This window comes from Ranitomeya variabilis, chromosome 2, assembly GCF_051348905.1.
Source record: "Ranitomeya variabilis isolate aRanVar5 chromosome 2, aRanVar5.hap1, whole genome shotgun sequence".
Classification (NCBI taxonomy): domain Eukaryota; kingdom Metazoa; phylum Chordata; class Amphibia; order Anura; family Dendrobatidae; genus Ranitomeya; species Ranitomeya variabilis.
The window spans coordinates 1,034,203,121-1,034,226,765 of NC_135233.1; positions in this window are offsets into that span (position 1 = coordinate 1,034,203,121).

Sequence of the window (23,645 nt, forward strand, 5' to 3'; positions counted from 1 at the left end):
TATGCTAAGAGTTATTGCATCCATTCGTTGGTTCAGACCCACACAATCCCATCCAGAGATAACAAGGTTTGTTTTCACCTTCATTACCAGGCCAAATATTACAATTCTGACCAGTGTAATTTTATGTGGTAATAACTCTGGAACGCTTCAACGGATCCCATTGACTCTGAGACAGTTTTTTTTTTCATGACCTATTGTACTTCATGATAGCGATAACACATTTCTTTGATATGACTTATGTTTTTTTATGAAAAAAAAAACGAAAATATGTCAAAGATTTTAAAAATTTTCCAATTTTTAGAATTTTTATTTTTATACCATTAAATCAGAGAGATATGTCACACAAAATAGTTAATAAATAACATTTCCACATGTCTACTTTACATCAGCACAATTTTTGGAAACTTTTTTTTTGTTAGGAAGTTATAGGGGGTAAAAGATGGCCAGCGATTTCTCATTTTTCCAACAAAGTTTACAAAACCCTTTTTTTAGGGACCACTTTACATTTGAAGTGACTTTGAGGGGCTTATATAACAGAAAATACCCCAAAGCGAAACTGTTCCAAAAATCTCACCCCTCAAGGTATGCAAAACCTCATTTAAGAAGATTATTAACCCTTCATGTGCTTTACAGGAATTAATGGAATGTGAAAGGAAAAAATAAACATTTAACTTTTTTTGCACAAAAATGTTAAGTTACACCAAATTTTTTTATTTTGACAAGGAAAACATGAAAAAAATTGACCACAAAATTTGTTGTACAATTTCTCCTGAGCATGCCAATACACCATGTGTGGTGGAAAACCACTGTTTCGGCAGACGGTAGAGCTGGAAAGGGAAGGAGCACCATTTGACTTTTTGAATGTAGAATTTCCTGCAATAATTAGCTAATGCCATGTTGCATTTGGAGTGCCCCTGATGTTCCTAAATAGTGGAAACACCCCATGACTCCATTTTGGAAACTACATCCTCAGGGAAATTATCTGAATGTGTGGTGAGTAACTTGAACCCTCAGGTGCTTCACAGAAGGTTACAATATTGAGCTGTGAAAAAAAAAAATCACATTTTCCTCAGAAAAATGTTATTTAGCCAAAAATTTTGCATTTTCACAAGGATAACAGGAGAAATTGCGTGATTCAAATTGCTGTGTAATTTCTCCTGAGTATGCGGATACACCATTTGTGGGGGGAAATGACTGTTTAGGGAGGCACGGCAGGCTTGGAAGGGAAAGCGTGCCATTTGACTCTTAGAATGCAAAATTTGCAGTAATAATTAGCGGACGCCATGTTGCATTTGGAGAGCCTCTGATGTGCCTAAACAGTGCCCTCCACAATTGACACTATTTTGGAAACTAGACCCCTCAGGGACCTTGGCTAGATGTGTGGTGAGCACCTTGAACCCCCAGATACTTCACAAAAGTAACATTGAGCCATGAAACAAAAAAAATCAAATTTTCCCTACAAAAATGTTTTTTAGCCCCCAAATTACCATTTTCACAAGGGTAACACGGGAATATGCACTATATAATTTGTTGTGCAATTTCTCCTGAGTATGACAATACCCCTTTGGTGGGGATAAGCTAGTGTTTGGGCTCACAGTAGGCATCAGAAAAGAAGCAGTGACTTTTGGAATGCAGACTTTGATGGAATGGTCTGCTGGTCTCATGTCTCGTTTTGAGAACCCCTGATGTGCCTAAACAATAAAAAAAAAACACAAGTGACACCATTTTGGAAGCTAGATCCGTCAATGAATGTGTCTAGATATGTGGAGAGCACCTTGAATCCCTAGCTGCTTTACAGAAGTTTATAACATAGAGCCGTGAAATTAAAAAAAAAAAAAAAACCCCAAAAAAATGTAATTTTTTCCCAAATTTTTCACAATGATAGTAGGAGAAAATGGACCCCAAAATTTGTTGTGCAAATTATCCCAAGTATGGCAACACCCCGTATGTGGTCAAAAACTACTTTTGAGGCATAGTGCAAAACTCAGAAGGAAAAAAGCACCATATTTGAGTTCACATAATGCTGGACTAGTTTGAGCATGTCGTATCATATTTGCAGAGCCCCTGAGGTGCCAGAAAAGCAGAACCCCCATAAGAGACCCTATTTTACAAACTACACCTCTCAGTAAATTCACCAAGGGGTGCAGTGATCATTATGACACCACAGATGGTCACAGAATTTTATACCATTGGACAATGAAGAAAAAATTAATTACATTTTTTTCCACCTAAATTTTGTTTTTGCCAAAGATTTTACATTTACACACTAGGAAATGGGTACAATTTGCACCAACATTTGTCCCACAATTTCTGCTGAATGTAGAAATAAGTCTTATGTGGCTGTACAGCACTGTTTAGCCATATGGCAAGACTTGGGAGGGGTGGGGCCCTATTGGCAAATAGTGATCCATCCCTCCTGAATCTCACCGTATGGCTAAGCAGTACTGTTATACTTATACATGAGGCTTTCTGGAGTGCAGAATTTTCTATAATAGTTTGCAGACTCCTTATACAGAGCCCCTAAGTGATAAAAGAGCAGCATCCCTTTCATGTGACCTCATTTTGGGATTTTATCTACTGATGTAGTGATGATTTTGAATCCATGGATATTTTCCAGAAACAAGTGGATGTTGCTGAGTGAAAATTGCAAACTGCCGTTGCAGTGACCGGTATGTTGTAATGCTTGTACATTGTGCCCAGCTCATGCACCCATAAATTAGTTGGGCTCTCATTGCTACAGAAATGCCAAACATGTGGACACTGACTGTGGTTTAGGCACACTGTGAGGCTCAGAAGGGAGGGGGCATTTGGATTTGGGAGCTCATAATTTGCTGAATTTCTTTGGGGGCGAACGCGATTTTGCTTTTCCAGAGCCTTAGTACTACCAGAACGTGGAAGTCCCCTATATTTCCGCTAACAGATGATGGACCTGAGTGGGGACTTGCTTTTTTGTAATCATATTTATCCAGAGCTCTACGCTAAGCACATACAGTTTTTTCCCTTTAAATTTTCATGTGATGTAATTCAGATGAAACCCCCAAGGGATCAGTTCAAAATAATGAGGCAGCAGAGTTACTCTGCACTCTGTCTGGCCTCTGTTCAGTGGTGTCCTTACTATTAGAAGTACACAAAACTATGGTTGACCACGCTTTTATGCAAGCCTTAAAAGAAGGATACCACCAGATCAGAGGTCCTATGGCATCCACAGTACCTTCTCATTTATAGGGAATCTTCCACTGGGGGTTCCATTTGAATCACGTATTTCAGAAAATTACACGGAAACCCCGGTGTAAGAGCTCAGCAAAAATTGCAGGATAAATATGCTCCAAGCCTTACTGCCATCTTTCGGAGGCATAATGAACAAATCAACAGCAGGTGAAGAATTGGTTTTATTTTTTTTTTACACCGTTCCTTGCGGTATAAGTGATTAGAGGAATTTAGTGTTTGGGTCGGTGCGATTATATCGATACCAGATTTTTATCAGGTTTCTATGTTTGGCCGCTGTCACACACTAAAAGCCACTCTTTTTTTAACTAATTTTTGCATCACCACATATTGAGAGCTATAATTTTTCCACATTTGGGCTGATATAATCATGTTAGGGGTTATTTTTTTTGCGGGATGAGTTGATGTTTTCATTGGTACCATTTTTGGTCTCATGGCATTTTTTGATTGCTTTATATGCTGATTTTTGGAAGGCAGAATAAACAAAAAACAACAATTCAGGAATTGTTTTTATTTTTTATGCCGTCCCACATATGGTAAAATTGATAAGGCAGCTTTATTATTTGGGTTAGTAAGATTACAGTGATACCACAGTTATATTGTTTTTTTTATTTTTTGCCGCTTTTGCACCCAAAAATTTTTTTATAGAAAAAATAACTATTTTTATATCGCTTTATTCTGAGAGCTATAACATCATATGGGCAGACCAGAATTGTTTCAAGGCATAGTAATCTTAGAATATGTAAACTTTTGACTTTGCAGTAAATAATAAAAATGCCTTCTAAAACATTCTCTCTCTCATTATTCTGGCATTTGGCAAATATTAATAGCTATGGTAATTCTAATTGACCTAAAGCGGGAAAGGTTTGTTCTGATTTCATGTCAGATATTGAGAAAAACACGCAGATGTGTCTTTTTATATAGTGTATGTAAACTTCTAGTTTCAACTGTATATATATAAAAAAATTTATTATTATGTGATTTTTTTAAATCACATTTTTATATTATTTTTTTTTCCCTTTTTTTTACGTCTTTACTTAGTCCCACTATGGGACTTTCACTTTCTGCAGTCTGATCGCAGTTATAAGGTATAGCACTGCAGGAACATTGCTATACCTTATAGTTTGTCAAGCCTTCAGACACAAGTTAGTTAGATCATGCACTGCACATGATCTAGCTAACTTACTAATGCCTGGTGACCCAGATGTCTTCATGTAGAGATCGGGACACCTTGGCAATGATCAGGAAATCGCGATGAATGATGTCTCCGATCCAAGAGCAGAGGGGATTTCTTCTCTGCCTGCTCGAAGAATATTTTCTGGGAAAAAAAACAATGCTAGGTGATAAAAATCGGATTGTACTAGCCTGAAAAATCGCATGACACTCCTCAGACTGGACAGAAACCAGACTGTTTTTTTCATGTTGATGGGTATGAGCCCTATAACTTCATGTACACATCAGTATGACATGGTCCATGATACAAGGACCAGTCGTGAGTTTCCTGACTCGTACTCAGCAGAGTCATATGCATATACTAGATTCTCAAGTTTCGATCAGGAGACACTTAGCCAGTCCTTGCATCGTACCCAGAATGTGTGAATCCAGTCTAATCATAAATGCTGTTCCAGATAATAATTACTACCAGACACACTGTTTATTAGTAACATATAAGACTTTGTAAATTGTGGAAATAACTACTTGAGAATCAAATTATGAAACAATGGAATTTTTCAATTACGTCAAATTCAAAATCATCACAGTCAAAAATATAAATGCTTGGGGTAAATTGAACTAATCTCACAGAAAAATCCCCAAAAAACAATTTTCAAAATTATCATAAAAATTAACCTTTATTTTAAATATTGTGCACACATATGTTTTTAATATTTAAAATAAAGGTTAATTTTTATGATAATTTAGAAAATTGCTTTTTGGGGATTTTTCTGTGAGACAAATTCAAAATCAACCATTTCTTATTAATAAGTGGCTTCTCCAAAATGTTTGGCAAAGTTATCATGCAATTATTATACCATCTGTTACTGTGCACTGAATTTTTATATCAGCTTGATTCTGGCAAAATGACTCGTGTTAATTTTACAATTTTGATTTGTATACAGTTGCCAAATTGTCGAATAGTTCATATTACTTGGTAAACGTTTTAGGCAGGTGTGGAAAAAGCTGTAAAGTAAGAACGCTTTAAAAAATAGAAATGTTAATAGTTTACAATTGTCAAAATACAAAGTGAATGAAAAAAAGAGATATCTACATCAAATCAAACCAGCCTCCAAAACAGCATCCAAACAGTAATTCAAGTACACTCACATACAGGTTTCGCCTTTGTTTTTGGATGTCCTGCTGCAGAATAAATTTGGATTCAGTCAGACACCCCCTAATGGGTAAGCATCTGACTGCTTTTCTGAGCATTTAGGAAACCATCAATCCTGATCAAATTCTCAAATTAATTTGCTGAAATGAAGCCCCAAACTGCAAGAATTCTCCATTATGCTTCACTGGTGGGCACCGGTGCTCAGGAAGGATATAATGGAACTAGAGCAAGTACAAAGGAGGGCAACAAAATGAATAAAGGGGATGGGGGAACTACAATACTCAGAGAGATTAGCAAAATTAGAATTCTTTAATCTAGAAAAAAGACGACTTAGGGGCGATCTAATAACCATGTAGAGGTATATAAGGGGACAATACAAATATCTCTCCAAGGATCTGTTTATACCAAGGAAGGTGACAGTCACAAGGGGGCATTCTCTGGAGGAGAGAATGTTTTTCCACCAACATAGAAGAGGATTCTTTACTGTTAGGGCAGTGAGATTCTGGAATTCCTTGCCTGAGGAGGTGGTGATGGCAAACTCAGTCGAGAGTTCGACTGGGTTAAAGAGAGGCCTGGATGTCTTCCTGGAGCGTAACAATATTGTACCTTACAGTTATTAGGTTCTGTAGCAGGAGGTAGATCTGGGGATTTATTCTGATGGAATATAGGCTGAACTGGATGGGCAAATGTCTTTTTTTGGCCTTGCTAACTATGTTACTATGTTAGGGTGGTTTCACATTTGCGTTTTTGTCTGCAGCGTTTTTTGCACAAAAAAACGCATGCGTTTTTTCCCCTATATTTAACATTGAAAACGCATGCGTTTTTTTGGACGCGTTTGGTCGCGTTTTCAAACACATGCGTTTTTTTTCTGCATGCGTTCATTTTCAGAAATGCTACCTGTAGTATTTTCTTGCGCATTTTTTTGCCGCAAAAAAATGCATTGCTGTCTATGTAAACGCATGCGTTTTTAAGCACATGCGTTTGTTTGCGTTAAAAACGCATGCGTTTTTATTGGAAAAAACCAGAAAACACACTGAAAAGTCATCCACCACCATCAAGGTGATAAAGGGATCCAAACCCTAACCCTAACCCTACCCCTAACCTCACCCCTGTTTAATGAACATTTTCTGACAGTCATAGTGCCATGTATTTCAGTGCCACGTATTTCAGTGCCACATATTTCAGTGCCATGTATTTAAGTGCCACGTATTTAAGTGCCACGATATTTCAGTGCCACGATATTTCAGTGCCACGTATTTCAGTGGCACTTATATACGTGGCACCTAAATACGTGGCACTTATATACGTGGCACTTAAATACGTGGCACTTATATACGTGGTACTTAAATACGTGGCATTTAAATACGTGGCACTTATATACGTGGCACTTAAATACGTGGCACTTATATACGTGGCACTTAAATACGTGGCACTTATATACGTATATACGTATATACGTATATAAACGTATTTCAGTGCCACGCATTTCAGGTTAGGGTTAGGGTTAGGGTTAGGGGTAGGGTTAGGGTTTTTTGGTTTTTTCTTGTTTTCTTGTGTTTTTCTATAAAAACGCATGCTTCTAAAAAACGCATGCGTTTTACCGCGTTTACATGCGTTTTTTCACACATGCGTTTTTTAAAAAAACGCATGCAGATAAAAACGCAAGTGTGAAACCAGCCTTACCTAGAGACACTCATTTTTCTACTGCCTTCCTGCCTTTCAGTGAACAAACTGACTCCCTTGTGTGGAGCCGGCATTCAACAGGCAGTGGCTGTAAGAGTCCTGAGGCTTGACAAAGTAAGTCACAAAGCCAGAGGCTCCATGTGCCGTCACAGCGGAAGTAGTACCAGCATACTGAGCATGCCGATACTGTTAACAGTGCCGAACAGCCCATCTTGCATGGTCTGATGACCAGTCTGGATCTACCACATATCACCTGTTATAACTTCTATCATAAGGATGTAAACACATTAAATATAGCTACAATTGTACAGGCTTATAAGTAGAGATGAGCGAACCTTTCAAGGTTTGGTTCGGATTGGGCTAACGGACCGATGTTCAACAAAGAGTTCACTGACCAGTTCGTCGAAAGTATCCGAAAATCAATAGATTCAATGGCAAAACTAAATGCATAGATAACACCTTTCATGGGGCAATAAGCTGCCCAAAAAGCTCAAATAAGGGGCAGACACCATGAAAAGTGGCATCAATTGACCCACAGTAGAAATTTTATAGTGCCGCAGCAGTCAGGCAAGGGCCATGCATGAGACGGGGTCTGAGCCAACATTTACAGCTTGAGTTTCAATGAGGGCCTGGTGGTTAAGGGAGCGGTGTAAACCTTCTTAGCTGGGAGACCTGATACTTCATGCAACACTTCCAATTTTTTTTTTATTCCAGCCACACTCAGATGGCACAAAGATCAGTTTTATACATTACTATTGGCAGAAAAATGTAAGGAAAGTAGTACAGGTAGCTGACTGAAAGTAAGTGCAGGTCTGCCTGTCTGAAAGCTCTTCTTACACAGGCAACCCACCAGATGGAGACCCAAATTGGAGTCTCCACATTTAAAAAAAATAGTTTGTAACATCAGCAGCTTTAGCAACAGCAGGCACGGAAGACATCACAAAGATGGCACCGACTGCAATAATGCGGGATCAATGCATAACACAAAAAACGACATCATCGCCTAGTCTACCCAGTCTGCGAGTGGGATGCAACAGTTATTGAGGATCCATGACTTGTTCATTTTGATGAAAGTTAGGAGGTCTACACTTTCAGGTGACATCCAGATGCACTTATCTGTCAGGACACCACCAGCAGCTCTGAAAACATGTTCTCAGTGAAAACTAGAGGCGGAAGTGAGCACATGGTGACTGTGCTTTCTGCAGCAGGGCATGGAGGCTGGGATAGTAACGGAGAAATTGCTTTACCACCAGGGTAAGGATGTACGTGTGTGAGGTTGCCCTGGCATAGGGTGGCAACCAGGTTTGCAAAGTTATCGCACATTGCCTTCCCTGGCTCCAGGTTCAGTGGAGACAGCCATTGCTTTAACTCGGCTTTGATAGCTGTCCAAAACTCTTGAACTGTTTGACTGCAATATCCAAGGCATATTAATTTGGACAATCTCTGATTGTGGTGAGCCATGGCTGCACAAGTATAGCACAAAAAGAGGACATAGAGATCCTCCAAAAATTCATAAAATACTAGCAAAAAGGCAGAGATACTTTCCTGCCTAGGCCTCTAAACAAATGCACTATCAGGATACAGTGGTCCAATGTAGTTAAGATGGCGGCAAAACAGGTGCAGAAATACCGATGAGACAACGACTCCCAACCTACCAATCCCAATGGAGGGGGTGACTGCTTGGTATATTACTGCACAATAAAGACTTGTATGTGGCGCTGTTCACACAATTGAAATGCACAGCATCCAGGATTGTAACTGGGTGGGGAAAGAAGCTTGCCTCTTGCTGCCAACGTTGTCTGATGGGAATTTTTCAACATATTTTCCACAATGGCCTTCTGTTATAGCCCCTTTTTAGAAGACTACTCTAGCTCAGGAAGAAGAGATACAAAGTTCTCCTAATAGAGTGGGTCTAGCAGGGTGATCGACCAGTACTCTTTTTTTTCTGCCAAGATGAATGTAACTCGAGGGTCACGGGAAAGGCAGCAGTCATAAAGTTGACCATATGTGCTAAGCGCCATACAGCCCAAACTTCCTTGTCTCCACCATGATGACGACTCTCCATCTCTTTCTCCTCCTCCCTCTCTTCCTCTTCATTCCTACTCTCAGCCTATCCATGTCGGAGAGATGGGACAGCGTTCACCTCCTATTCGCACTGAGCAGATGAAATGAGGCTGGGCTGGCTACAATCTCTTTGTGTTATGTCTTCCTTCATCCCCAATCCTTGCATTCCTTCATGCAAAGATTCATGTTTAATTATGAGCAGCAACTGTTTAAGTAGGCACAGAAGCAGGATAGTTGTGCTGACTATAACCATCGCCGCTCACCATCTTTGTGGAGTTCTCAAAGTCTTGAAGGACCAAGCATCCATGCCCTTTCTTCAGTTGTTATGTGCAGAGCTGGTACTCAACCACTGGCCTCTTCTGCTCACAAAGCCTTGCTATCATGTGCAGTGTGGAATTCCAGTGCATGGTGACATCTCACATCAGTTGGCACTTACATGCCCTGCTGCAGCACTGCCAGACCAGTGGCAGCTGTAGCCGGCCTGTGGAAATTTTCGCTGATGCAGCGTACCTTGACCAAAAGCTCTGGAAAATCTGGGTAGGTTTTCAGAAATAGCTGAACTACCAAGTTGAGCACATGTGCCAAGTGTGATATGTGTGTGAGCTAGCCACACTATAGCATCCCTGGCCACAAGTATTTGTCCATGTGTCAGTGGTAAAGTGAACAATGCCAGCTATTGCATTGGTAAGGGCACGGGTGCTGTTCCTGGACATGGGCTGGTACAAGGTGGGGATGCCACACTGGGAGAAAAAATGGTGGCTGGGGACTGAGTACTAAGGGATGGCTGTCGCCATGAATCGGCGGAAATCCTTAGTGTCTACCAAACTACATGATAACAGTCCCACGGAAAGCAGCCTGAAAATGTGCACGTTTAGCATTTGGTCCTGTGGGTGGGAGGCTGGTATTTTTGTTGTTCCAAGGTATGGGGTAAGAACACCTGAATGCTATGCTGGAACAAGAATTTCTAAGTCCTTGATGATGGTAAGTCAAAATGTGCAAGGATAGGTGCAGTGCAGAAGGCATCTGGACCAGTGATTTGTAGAGGGGATTGGGAAGCACCTAGCACATGGGAATAGGCAGTGCTGTCACCCAATGACACCAATTGTGTATCCAAGCGATCTGACCATCGAGTCAGATGGTTAGATGACATGTGCCTGATCATGCTGGTAGTAGTTAGGTTCTTAGTGGTCAGGCCCCTACTGATCTCTGCATTGCACAGCTTGCAAATGGCGTTTTGTTTGCCTCAGAACTCTCTTTAAAAAAGTCCCAGACTCGGGAACAGCTAACTCTTTGATGGAGAAATTCAGGACTGCCGCTGCTGTGCAGAACAGTTTCCTGCCTTCTCCCTCTGGTCACCCCACTGCCTCTTCCTGACTGTTTTGGCTTCTCTCCCTGCAGCGCTGCTGGCCTCACTCTGCATGCCAGCTTCCCAGGTTGGGTAAGTGACTTCATCATCCACCACCTCGACATCCACCACTGCAACATGGTCATCCAGACTTTGTGACTTAACAATAACAAGACTTAGCGACACCTGTATCTCATCATCATATTCCTCCTTATCCCAAATTTCCTCTTCCCCATCATCATGATCTTGTGGCTATGGCTGCTCTAAGTTTTGTACATCACTATACTGCATGTTGTCCTGTCCATCTTGGAGCATGCAGATTGAGAGTCCACAATCAAGAAATGTTGTGGTAAACAACTCCTTTGAGTGTTCTAGTGTGGAATCACTAGTCTCCTTGGACACAACATGGTGGGAGGAAGGAGAATCAGGGTGACGATTAAGTGATCCATACTTTAGGCTGGTGGGATTGGACCATGTGGAAGACTGTGTGGTGCTGCCCAGCCTGCTGTTAGAATTATCTGCTATTCCAACTGACCATCTGTTCGCACTGCTGTGGCATCAAAAGTGATCTACCTTGTCTCCCTGCAAAGTGGGACAGGAACATATGTGTCGTGTATGGGCGTGTTTCTTGTACTCCAGCAACAGGCGTAGTTGCACCTGCCCCACGTCCTAAACATCTGCGTGCACCATCATCAGCATTTCCACTTCCCTGTCCCTTAATGCATGCCTTATGCATTTTGTAATTGCCAGGTATCTTGAAGCCAAGTTTATTTTTAATAAAAGAAAAAAATTGGTCATCTGCAGCAATCAAAGCGGTTTTTGTGAGTTTATTCCATTGTAATGTAACAGAAAGAATGCAATCATCAAATTCAATCCAGAAAAATGTTTCAATGCTTTCTACATTTCAGAGATCACAAAAATGTTCACAGACCACAAAACACTGTACGTTTGAGAAATGGAAGCCTCCAAAAAATGTTAAAAGCTTTTTAGCAGTTTTACAGATCACAGAAATATTCACAGACCACATAACACTGTATGTCTGTGAAAATGAAGCCTTCAAAATTTATAAAATCTTTTGTTAACTTTTAGAGATCACAGAAATTTACTTCACACTATGGAATAGTGTATGGCTGAGAAATGTAGCCCAGGAAAATGTTTCAATGATTTTTGGGTTTGTTATATAATGCAAAAAAGAACCTGAAAGTACATTAAACTTGATGGATCAAAATATATTACATTTTTCCAGCACTGCATAGGCCTAATCCCGGTTTACACACTGGATTCTGTCACTCTTCCTGCTCCTGCAACTCTCTTCCGCCCTAGGCTAAAGTCGAGAAACGAGCACATCCGAGCACCGTGATACTTGAGTGATAACTATCACCGAGCACGTTCACTCACACTAATATAGGGCAATTCAGTGCCCCATGGTGTTGTCTGGTATCGAAGTTGTGCTTAATTATCTGATTGTCGCCATCTTCTATAGTCCTTTATTGGGTTTCTTCTAATGTGTATAATATGTCTTGTTCGTATGGGATACGGTATTTTTCATGCATATGCAATACGTTTAGTTTTAAAAGTGATTTCTATGTTAGAAACTGTTTTGATTCTCAAGCTATTGGCTTTTTTGGTTAGCGATATAGAAGAATAGGAAAATTTGTCAGCAAAAGTCAGGTAATATTGCATGTATCTGAACAGTGGTCCCCAAAAATAAACAACATGGCATTCATGTTTTTGATAGAGTTGGGGTGAATAGTTCTTCACCAAACATACATTCTGCTGACAGCAAACTTATACAGTATGTATGGCCAAAATCAAGTAATGGAGAATTTGTCCAAAAATCTACAAATTGGAAACAGCTCTCCCTGCAAATCAACTTCCATTTATTAGCAAAACGTTGAAACCTCCAAGTAATAAAATATAATCCATTGAAAACAATTATTTTCTATTGTTGATGTTCCACTGCTTGGTAATAATATCTATCGAGGTAATGCAATCTTTCTCCTCTCTGTTTTATTTTTTTTTCTCGGTTACATATCTGGCTTTGTGGTCACATCAATTTTGCAGAGAAATTTCACTTCAGGCACGATCCCTTTAATGCCACAAAATACTTGAGCTCTGTTGATGGACTGAATATGGAGCAGAGGACTTCTTGAATTTCAGTGTTTCAGTAGTATATTACTGTATGACATCAGTGTTTCTAATGTGTAGCGCTGGACGTCTGCATGTGATACTATTATTATTATTATTATTATTTATTTGAGATTTTTGCACTTTTTTTCTGATGCTCATTATGAAAGATGAGTTAAATAAATTTTATATTTCAAATAAAAAAGAAGAAGAAGTATGCGGTTAGTAGAAATGTCAAAAGTTAGAAGATATTGGGTAACAAGAGGGGCGAAGGCAAGACTGCAAAGGCGAGATAAGAAATGGTAAAGCCACATGGCAATAATAGCAAATAGCCCTGAGAGCCTTCTTTGAACCCCTTCCTAACATGTGACATACCTAGCGGGCTCAGCAGCTGAATACACACCTCAATATATGGCAGGTGTTGTCTGCCTCTAACAGCAGTAATCGGAGCAAGCATTGCTTGCTGCTGTTTAACCACTTAAACGCTACTATCAGTTTCTGAAAGGGACATTTCAGTGGTGAGCTCCTGAGGGCAGAACTGTTAACTCCCCCAATGGCTACTCACTACACAATCTTGCAGAGCCTTTTACTCCTAAAAAGCTTAGCCTGCAGATTGGTTAATTTGACCATATACGGCAATAACCCCATATGTTACCAATACACCCTGGTTGTCAAAATTTGTCAGGAACGGGTGGCTATTCCACCGATTTAGTCATATGAATATTACCTATTTCTATCCGGGTCTGAAGGATTTAGGGGTGTCCATCGATGACTGGCTTCAGGTTTGTGTTGGCTCCTCTTTGCTTTCAATTTTTCCTCCTCAACCTCCAAGAACTATACCTTTTATACATTTCGGTCAACAGAGTTGTATCAGGACTTGGTTTTTGCCACCAAGTCCATTTCCATTAAGTGTCAATATGACTCTTGAATCTCTTAATACCTTTTTCTATGCAGCAAAGTAACCAATAATCAGCAAATCTGCTACTGAAATTATAAACCTTTGAATTTTTAAAAAATATTTTTCTTTTTTTTAACTTTTTTAATCCTCAGTGCAGCCTTGTGATGCCAAGAGGCTCAATGTACCATTCTGCTCACTGGGTTTGCATGTCCCGGCCTCTGTCACTGGTGATTGACAGCACTGGCTTGCCTGGAGTGAGCACTGTCTGCAGCCAGTGAGGGAGGCGGGCACATGTAAAACCAATGGGCAGAACAGTGCACTGAGTCTATTGGCCACACCCAGGGTACATTGACCTCTTGGCCACACCCAGGCTACACTGAGCGCTTTGCCACACCAAGAGTACACTGACCTCTTGGCCACAACCAGGGTACACTGAGCTCTTGGCCACACCCACTTTACACTGAGCTCTTGGCCACACCTAGGGTATACTGAGTTCTTGGACACACCCATTGTATACTGAGTTCTTGGACACACCAGGGTACACTGAACACCTTAGTTAGCATATTTTGATTAAACTTCAGCTTCTGCAGAATGGAGATAGCAATTAGAACACTAAAAGTGCACTCTCTATAGGGACCATACTTTCTACAAGACTATGTGGCTGACAGATTCCCTTTAATGGCATGTAAGAAGGTATCAAGTAATAAATCTGGTTTCTATGACTGCTAACCACTATATTAACTATTTGTTTGTGGGATTTTAGGCATTTATGATATTATATACACATTTGTTTCTATATTGTTTTTCTTTTGCATAATTTTGAGCAGCTTAAGTATTTACACTTGTTAGAACTAATTAAGGTCAACTGGATCTTATTGGAAATCACTACTTTAAAGTAACTATTTTTTAAAGTGTCTCAAGAGGAACACGTCCTGTTGTTAATTAGCAAAGCTTGTATGCATTCAGGGTAAGCATCGTCGTGACCCATAAACGCTTTACCATGGTGCATGTTTACATCATCATTATCCCATCATGTTTATGAGAAACCAGTATTCTCAGGAGCAGCACATTATAAAAAGAATATTAACAACATTTATTATTTCACTTCTTTTTTATTTTATATAATCAAAATGGGAAATTACCAAGGGAAATTAAAATAAACAATAAGAGCATAGAAAGAGATATGATCTGCCATCAACTGTAATGTACAGAGCGTGACACCAAATGTACTATGCCATTATTAAATGTAATGGCCACCATTCACTTTTTAGGTCCAAAATGTTGTCATTTTAGGAAAGTAAATAGATTTGGTTATACATGTCCAGTGCTTTGTCTATTTGACTCTATGGAAGTTACAGAAACAGCCAAACATTTGCTTGGGCCTCATCTCTAGTCATTAATCACTGGACCTAGGTTGGCGGATCTAATTTTTAAAGACAGGTATGGGTCCCAGAGGACATTTATGGCATATATTGTGAATAGATAAACCAACAGGCAGGTGGACTGGCCATAGATAGATAGATTTATCCCCGCTTTGGCCTTTTATGGCCAGCTCAGGCAATGGCCTATGGGTGTTAGATCATATTGTCTAATCTGTCTCAAGTTTGTCAGAATTTGAATCTGCTTTACTTCTCTTTACTCAGCTCCAGCCGGGTGTCTATCATCTCCTCTGCTGCTTCTGACTTCATTGCTACAATCAGCATTATTTTCAAACTCGGGGTTACACATCTGTCCAGGATATCTTGGGTTCTGCTTCCTTCACCTCGGTCCATTGCCCTGTTTGTTCTCCACATCGAGTTTTTCAGGTTGCCCACCGTGGCTCAGTGACATCATCTACTTAAACCTGTTAAAGGCCCACTAAGACATACACCTGTTTCTTAGGATTAGACTCCAGACTCCTATGTTACTGTGTTCCACCATCTGTGTTTACTGTGCTTTAACTTCCTTTCATCTCTACTGGATTCCACCTCATCTGTCCGACTACTTCTGTAATTCCTGTATGTCCAAGAACTCACGATTCCATGTGATCTTGAGAAAACTGCACCAACACAGCCCACTCAAGCCAGAAGCTTAGTGCATCCACCTCATCAGCTGAGCCTTACACTAAATCCAGTTTGCTAAGCCTTTCTTTGCACTTACAGAGGTCAGACGTTTCTTGTAGTTCTTTAGCAAGTTTGCACAAACTGCAGCAGAGTTTTTGGCCCACTCCTTCACACAGATCTTCTCCAGATCTTTCAGATTATCGGGACCTTGAAATGTTTCTTATGGAGCAACTCCTTAGTTTCCCTGGCTGTGTGTTTCAGGTCATTGTCATGCTGGAAGACCCAGCCAAGACCCATATTCAATGCTATTACTGAGGGAAGGAGGTTGTTGGCCAAAATCTTGCGATACAAGATACCATTGATCCATCCTTCAATACATGATACCATTGATCCTTCCTTCAATACGGTGCAGTTTCCTGTCCCCTTTGCAGAAAAACACCCCAAAGTATGATGCTCCCCTACCATGCTTCACGGTTGGGATGGTGTTCTTTGGGTTACGCTCATCCTTCTTCTTCCTCCAAACATGGCGAACGGACTTGATACCAAAAAGTTCTATTTTCATTCTCTCATACCTCCTCTGCATCATACAGATGGTCTTTGATGAACTTCAAATGGACCTGCAAGAATTTAATTCATGATGGTGTATTATGTTACTAACGGTAATGTTTGAGACTGTAGTCCCAGCTCTCGTCAGGTCATTGACCAGGTCCTCCAGTGTAGTTATGGGCTAATTTCTGACCTCTCTCAGAATCATCCTTATCCCTCGAGACGAGATCTGACATGGAGCCCCAGACCAGGGAAAATTGATAGTCATCTTGTGTTTCTTCCATTTTATAATAATTGCGCCAACAGTTGTTGCCTTCTCACCAAGCTGCTTGACTATTGTCTGTAGCCCTTCCCAGCCTTGCGCAGGTCTACAATTTTGTCCTGGTGTCCTCAGACAGCTCTTTGGTCTTGGCCATGGTAGAGATTAATTATGTAAAAATCATGCAAAGTGATTTTCTGGTTTTATTTTTAGATTCTGTCTCTCACAGTTGAAATGTACCTGATAAAAAAAAAATACAGACCTCTCCATTCTTTGCAGGTGGGAAAACTTGCAAAATCGGCAGTGTATCAAATACATATTTTCCCGATTGTATGGACTGAGGTACGATCCAATTTGGCAGAAGCAGCAACCAAAGAAAAGAAGACTGTCATGATCCAGTCCTGAGTTTGTTTTCAGCTGTCTTCTCTCTGGACTGGTCATGCAAGAGTTAATCCCTTCTGCCTTGTTTTGAAGCTGGCTGGGCTATATCAGTCCTCTGCAGCCTGCGGGCCAGTGTCAGCTATAGTTCATGCTTCCTAGCTAGGAGCTGCTGACCTGTATACCTTAGTGATCCTTATGCCTCTGACTGCCTGTACTTGTGTATGACTCAACCTGATCTCTGGACTCTGCCCCTTGTTTTCTGTCTCTGATACCATGCTCCCAGACTGGCTTTGACACTGGCTTGTACCCGACTTCGTCTTACATCTCACGTTTTGGTTACCACGTTCCCGGTAGGCTCAGACTTCTTGCTTGTCCCTGACTACATGCTTTGCTGTTATCTTTGGTACTTCGGCTCCTTTTTGATTCTGCTTGTCTGACTACTCTTTCGTTACCTGTGACACCTGTGCTGCTGCTCAGTGTTGCTACGCTGTGTGTGCAACCTCTCTTCCCTCACCAGCACCCCCTGGTGGAGGTTGCACTATACTGCAATGAAGTAGAACATTACATTATAGCTGACCACACATTTAAAGGTGATTTTGCATTTCTTTTCTCTGGTCATGGATCTGCTTTGCAACCAGGTGGATTAAGTGTCCAGTTTGACACAGATGGTGCGGGATTTTTCAGTGGAACATCGGGCCCTTGTCACGTCTCATACTCACTTACATAAAAAACTGACGGAGACTGTTAAGACAGTGCAGGGAACCACCCCCCATGCTGTTAGTTGACCTGGTGAGTCACTAGATGTTATTTTGCATTCTCCTGAACCCTTGGTTAAGCTTGCTGACATCTTTTCAGGTGAAAAAGATACATTTCGTACGTTCAGGGAGAGTTGTAAATTATTGTTTTCCCTTAGACCTTGATCGTCTGCGAATGAGATTCAGCGAGTAGGGATTATTATCTCCTTACTTAGGGAGGGTCCCCAATCTTGGGCTTTCTCGCTGCCCCCCCACTGCTATTGAACAGATGTCGGTAGATAAGTTCTTTGAGGCCCTAGGACTTATCTATGATGAACTGGACCGTATCAGGTTGGCCGAGGACACTATTATGGGTCTGATTCAGGAGAAGCGTTTAACCGAGTGGTACAGCTCCGAGTTCCGTCAATGGTCCACTGAAGTGACCTGGGATGATTCCGCGCTGAGATTTCTGTTCAGGTGTGGACTTGCGGATTACCTGAAGGATGCTCTGGCCCTCCATCCACTGACTCAGGCTATCTGTATGGATTGGAAGCTACGGGAGAGAGGTGCTGCACAGCGAGAGGTTCCGTTGCTCTCTGCTGGTCCTGTTGTTTTGCCTTCATCTGAACCTATGGTGGTGGGGGCCGACAATCTCGAGGAGAAGGAGAGAAGACAGTGGCATGAAGTAAAGTTGTGTTTCTACTGTGGAGATCCCAGACATTGTAAAAAAGACTGCTCCTCCTGTCCACCAACCATCAAGAGGCTGAGTCTGGGTGATTGTCGTGGTAGTCACCCAGACTCTCAGGTACCTTTTTTTGCATTTTTGAAAATTCTGTTGGAAGTGGAACTTTGTTGTGGGAGTGGGTCCGTGTCCACTTCGGCCTTCATGGATTGCGGGTCGTTCATGAACTTTAGTAACTCTGAGTTGGTGTCCAGGTGTAAATTAGGGACAGTTAGGCTGGAGACTCCTATACATGTTGTTGCCATTGACAAAACACCACTTGCTAAGAATGTCATCAAAATGGTTTCAGAGGATTTTATCCTTAAAGTAAGTTTCTTGCACCAGGAACATATTTCATGTTTTGATATGGACAATCTGTCTGCGGGACTGGTTTTGGGGTTCCCCTGGTTGCAATTACATAATCCTGTGATAAACTGGGAATCTCGGGACATTGTTAAATGGGGTCCCAATTGTTCTAAGAGATGTCTCGTTACTGTATCTTTGTCATCCGTCAGTCTGGAGGGTATCCCGGAGTACCGGAAGGACTTTGAGGATGTGTTCTCTGTAAAGGAGGCTGAGGTTCAGCCAACATACCGCGCATTCGATTGTGCTGTTGAGCTTTTTCTCAGAGCCAAATTGCCCAAAGTCCGTCTGTACAATCTCTCTGCCCCAGAGCGGGCCGCAGTGAAGGAGTATATCTCCGATAGCCTCCGTAAAGGGCACATTCGGCCATCTATCTCTCCTGTGGCTGCTGGGTTCTTTTTCATGAAGAAAAAGAATGGTGGTTTAGGCCCATGCCTCAATTTTTGAGAACTTAACAAAATCACTATAAGAAACACTTACCCCCTACCACTTATACCCGATTTGTACAATCAATTGTCAGGGGCCAGGTGGTTCTCTAAGTTGGACCTCGGGGGGCATACAATCTCATCCGTATGCGGAGGGGGATGAGTAGATAACTGCATTTCTCACTCTGAGGGTCTGTTTGAGAATTTGGTTATGGCCTTTGGCCTGACTAATGCGCCAGCAGTATTTCTGAATTTCATGAATCATGTTTTCTCAGATTTTATTGGGCGTTTCATGTTAATTTATTTGGATAACATCCTCATATATTCTTCTGACAAACAGAGTCACATGGGCCACCTCCGCGCAGTTCTTCTGAGGCTTAGGGAGAACTCACTATTTGCTAAACCAGAGAAGTGTTCATTTTTTGATCAGGAATTATCCTTTCTAGTGATCATTTTGTCCGCTAAGGGGTTTCGTATGAACCCTAGGAAGGTACAGGCTATTGTGGATTGGGTGCACCCCAGAAATCTTAAGGGTCTTCAGCGTTTTCTGGGTTTCATCAATTATTTTAGAAAATTAATTAAGATCTTTTCTCAGGTCGTCAAACCCCTCACGGATTTAACTCGTAAGGGGGCTGATCTCAAAAACTGGACAGCTCCAGCTTTGGTGACTTTTTTTCTTTGAAGAACTGTTTCATGACTGCTCCTGTACTGGTTCAACCTGATTTGTCCAAACCATTTATCGTAGAGGTGGACGCCTCGGAGGTGGGAGTGGGGGCTGTGTTGTCCCATGGGCCCACCATGTTGACTAACTTAAGACCCTGTGCCTTCTTTTCGAGAAAATTTTCCTCTGCTGAGAGGAATTATGATGTGGGTAACCAGGAGCTATTGGTCATTAAATTAGCGTTGGAAGAATGGAGGCATTTTTTGAAGAGGGGCTGACCATCATATCACTGTCATTACAGATCACAAGAATTTGTCTTACATCAAATCTGCCAAACGTTTGACCCCGCGACAGGCAAGGTGGTCACTTTTTTTTCACCGATTTCAATATTCTATTACTTTCAGACCAGGGTCCAAGAATGTGAAGGCTGATGCTTTATCTCGTAGCCTGGATCCAGTTTCACCTCCTGAACCTCCTTCCTCAATTCTTCAGCGTGGAGTTGTGATGGCTGCGGTGTCCTCGGCATTGGAGCAAGAGATTCGTCAGGCCCAATCTCTTGCTCCTTCGTCCGTACCTGATAACAAGCTCTTTGCACCTGTCCATTACCGGTTAAGGGTGCTTCGGGAGTTCCATGACTCGACTCTGAGTGGGCATCCTGGAATCTCGGCCACGCTTAAAGCCATCACTAGGCTGTTTTAGTGTCCTTCGTTGGCTTCTGACCGATCTTCCCCCTCTATTGGCAAAACCGTGATCTGGGTAGTTGTTGATAGGTTCAGTAAACAGGTGCATTTTGTACCTTTGGCGGGCCTCCCTAATGCTGAGACTCTATCAAAACTATTCATTGAGCATGTGGTCCAATTGCATGGTGTGCCTATCAGTGTGGTGTCTGATAGAGGGGTGCAATTTATGGCAAAATTCTGGAGGGCCTTTTGTAAAAGGCTGGGTATCAGTCTGACCTTTTCATCGGCCTACTGTCACGCTCACGCCCAGAGTGGATGGCGTGAGCGGGGGATTGTGGCCCCACTGTGCCACAAACCAGACTACGCTGGAAGAAGCTTGACTAAGCAGCTACATTGATGTTCACTGAAACCTCTGATGGTGAGGTCAGGCTTGTGCGGCAGGTAGCTGCCAGGTACCGCTCCAGGGCGGTGTCTGGCTGTGGCAGCTGATCCCACTGAGGGACAAAACACAAGAGGCAGGTGCGAGCAAGTACGGTTAGGCACAACTGGTACTCTGGCAGGCAGGTAAGCACGGCTGACACTCTGGTAGGCAGGCGGGCACAGCTGGCACTCTGGTAGGCAGGCGGGCACAGCTGACACTCTGGTAGGCAGGCAGGCACGGCTGGCACTCTGGTAGGCAGGCAGGCACGGCTGGCAGGTGGGCATAGCTGGCACTCTTGGCTGACAGGTGGGCACGGCTGAGACACTGGCAGGCGGGCACGGCTGAGACACTGGCAGGTCGGCACGGCTGAGACACTCGCAGGCGGGCATGGCTGAGACAGAAGGGGCAGGAACTGACTTGGGAAGGACAGAGACACGGAGTAGAATTAATGCAATATGGGAACTTGTAGGGACCTCTTCAGACTGGATGAGCTGAATTGCAGGGTGCAGTGCAGGACAGAACCACAAGATGCGGAGCTAAGGGTGGAGCAGAGCCGAAGGCTGCGAAGCAAAAAGCAGAGCAGATCCGCAAGGTGTGGAGCAAAGAGTGGAGCAGAGCCAAAGGGTGCGGAAAAAAGAGCGGAGCAGAGCCACAGGGTGCGTTGCAAAGAGCATAGTGTAGCCGCAGGGTGTGGGGCAAAGAGTGGAGCGGAGCAAAGAGCGGAGCCATAGGGTGTGGAGCAAAGAGCAGAGAAGAGCCGCAGGGTGCGAAGCAAAGAGGGGAGCAGAGCCAAAGGGTGTGGAGCAAAGAGTGGAGCAGAGCCAGAAGGTAAGGAGCAAAGAGTGGAGCGAAGCCACAGGGTGTGAACAAAGAGCGTAGGGTAGCCGCAGGGTGCGGAGCAAAGAGCAGAGTGGAGAAAAGAGTGGAGCCGCAGGGTGCGGAGCAAAGAGCGGAGCAGAACCAAAAGGTGCAGAGCAAAGAGTGGAGCAGAGCCACAGGATGCGGATCAAAGAGCGGAGTAGAGCCACAGGGTGCGGAGCAAAGAGTGGAGTAAAACTGAAGGGTGCGGAGCCAAGAGTGGAGCAGAGCAAAGGGCGGAGCAGAGACCACAAGGAAACACACAGTAGAATAGGAAATGCAACAGACAGGGATACAAATGGACACAGGTAAAGGACTCAGTTTAGAAAAGGTCAGGTGTGGGATAAGGTACAGGAATAGGACACAGTATAGACAAGGATGGACGCAGGAACAAATGCAGGACAAGGATTCAGGCCTGAGTATGCAGCCATCAGGGAGGCGAGAACACAAGACACATATAGCACAGTAACAGGTCTAGGAATGAAGCCCCCAGAGAAGACAGAAAACAGAGACAGGACCTGGCAACACAGCAGCAAGGCACTGACTGAGAGAAATCATTGCACAGGCATCCTCCAATGGGTGAGGATGCCTTAAGTACCTGAGGCATCTTGGCAATTGGCTGGGGACACCTTTGGAAGGTGCACATTGACCCTATAAGAAACAGGAAGTGCTGGTGCCACCGCCCTAAGCACACAGCCAGGAAGCATGAAGCCAGCAAGCAGGAGACATGAGGTTTCACAGCAAGGAGCTGGCAGAGGACAGAACACACAGCATGGCCTGGAGTAGTGAGTAAGTTGGTGTGTAAGGCAGGTGGGGGATGGGAGGCCATGCAGTAATGCCAGCAGGGTTGTTACACCTACCATCTCAAGACTAACGGTCAGACTGAATGGACTAATCAGTCTTTGGAGCAGATATTGCGATGGGTCTTGCTATGTCCAGACAGGATGATTGGTGCTCTGCGGTACCCATGGCAGAATTTGCTTTCAATAATCGAGTCAATCAGTCCACTGGTACTTCCCCGTTCTTCTGCAACTATAGGTTTCACCCTCACTTTGGTGAGTTTTCTCGACTGGATTCGGGGTGTCCAGGGGCTGATTTGGCTTTCTGTGGTTGGGGGAGAACTGGAGGGAGGTTCAGAGAAACATTGGGGCGGCTCATGGCAAGTGTACATTTTTTGTGAATAAACAATGTTCTGTGGGGCCGGCTTACCAGGTGGGGGATAAGGTATGGTTATCCACTAAGAATATTAGATTGAGGATTCCCTCTGCTAAGTTGGGTCCCAAGTATATTGGCCCTTATGAAAAAAAATTTCTGTGGCCTTTTGCTTGCGCTTGCCTCTGTCATTGCGGATCCCCAATGTATAGCATAAGGCACTTCTGAAGCCGTCGGTGACATCCTCAGGTTAGTCTCCCTCGCACCTGCCGCCTGTTGTGGTGGATGGCCAGACCGAGTATGAGGTGGAACGGGTGGTGGATTCTGGTATGCTCTGCCTTTCATTGCAGTACTTGGTCCATTGGAAAGGTTTCGGTCCTGAGGAACGGTCATGTTCGCCGGCGTGTTCAGTCCATGCGGATTAGTTGGTCCAGGCCTTTCACGCTCGTTATCCTCGGAAGCCTGGGGGCCCCCCATTGAGAGTGGGGTACTGTCATGATCCAGTCCTGAGTTTGTTTTCAGCTGTCTTATCTCTGGACTGGTCATGTGGGCCAGTGTCAGCTATAGTTCATGCTTCTTGGCTAGAGCCGCTGACCTGTATACCTTAGTGATCCTTATGTCTCTGACTGTCTGTACTTGTGTGTGACTCGACCTGATCTATGGACTTCGCCCCTTGTTTTCCATCTCTACCACGCTCCCTGACTGGCTTTGACTCTGGCTTGTACCCCGACTTC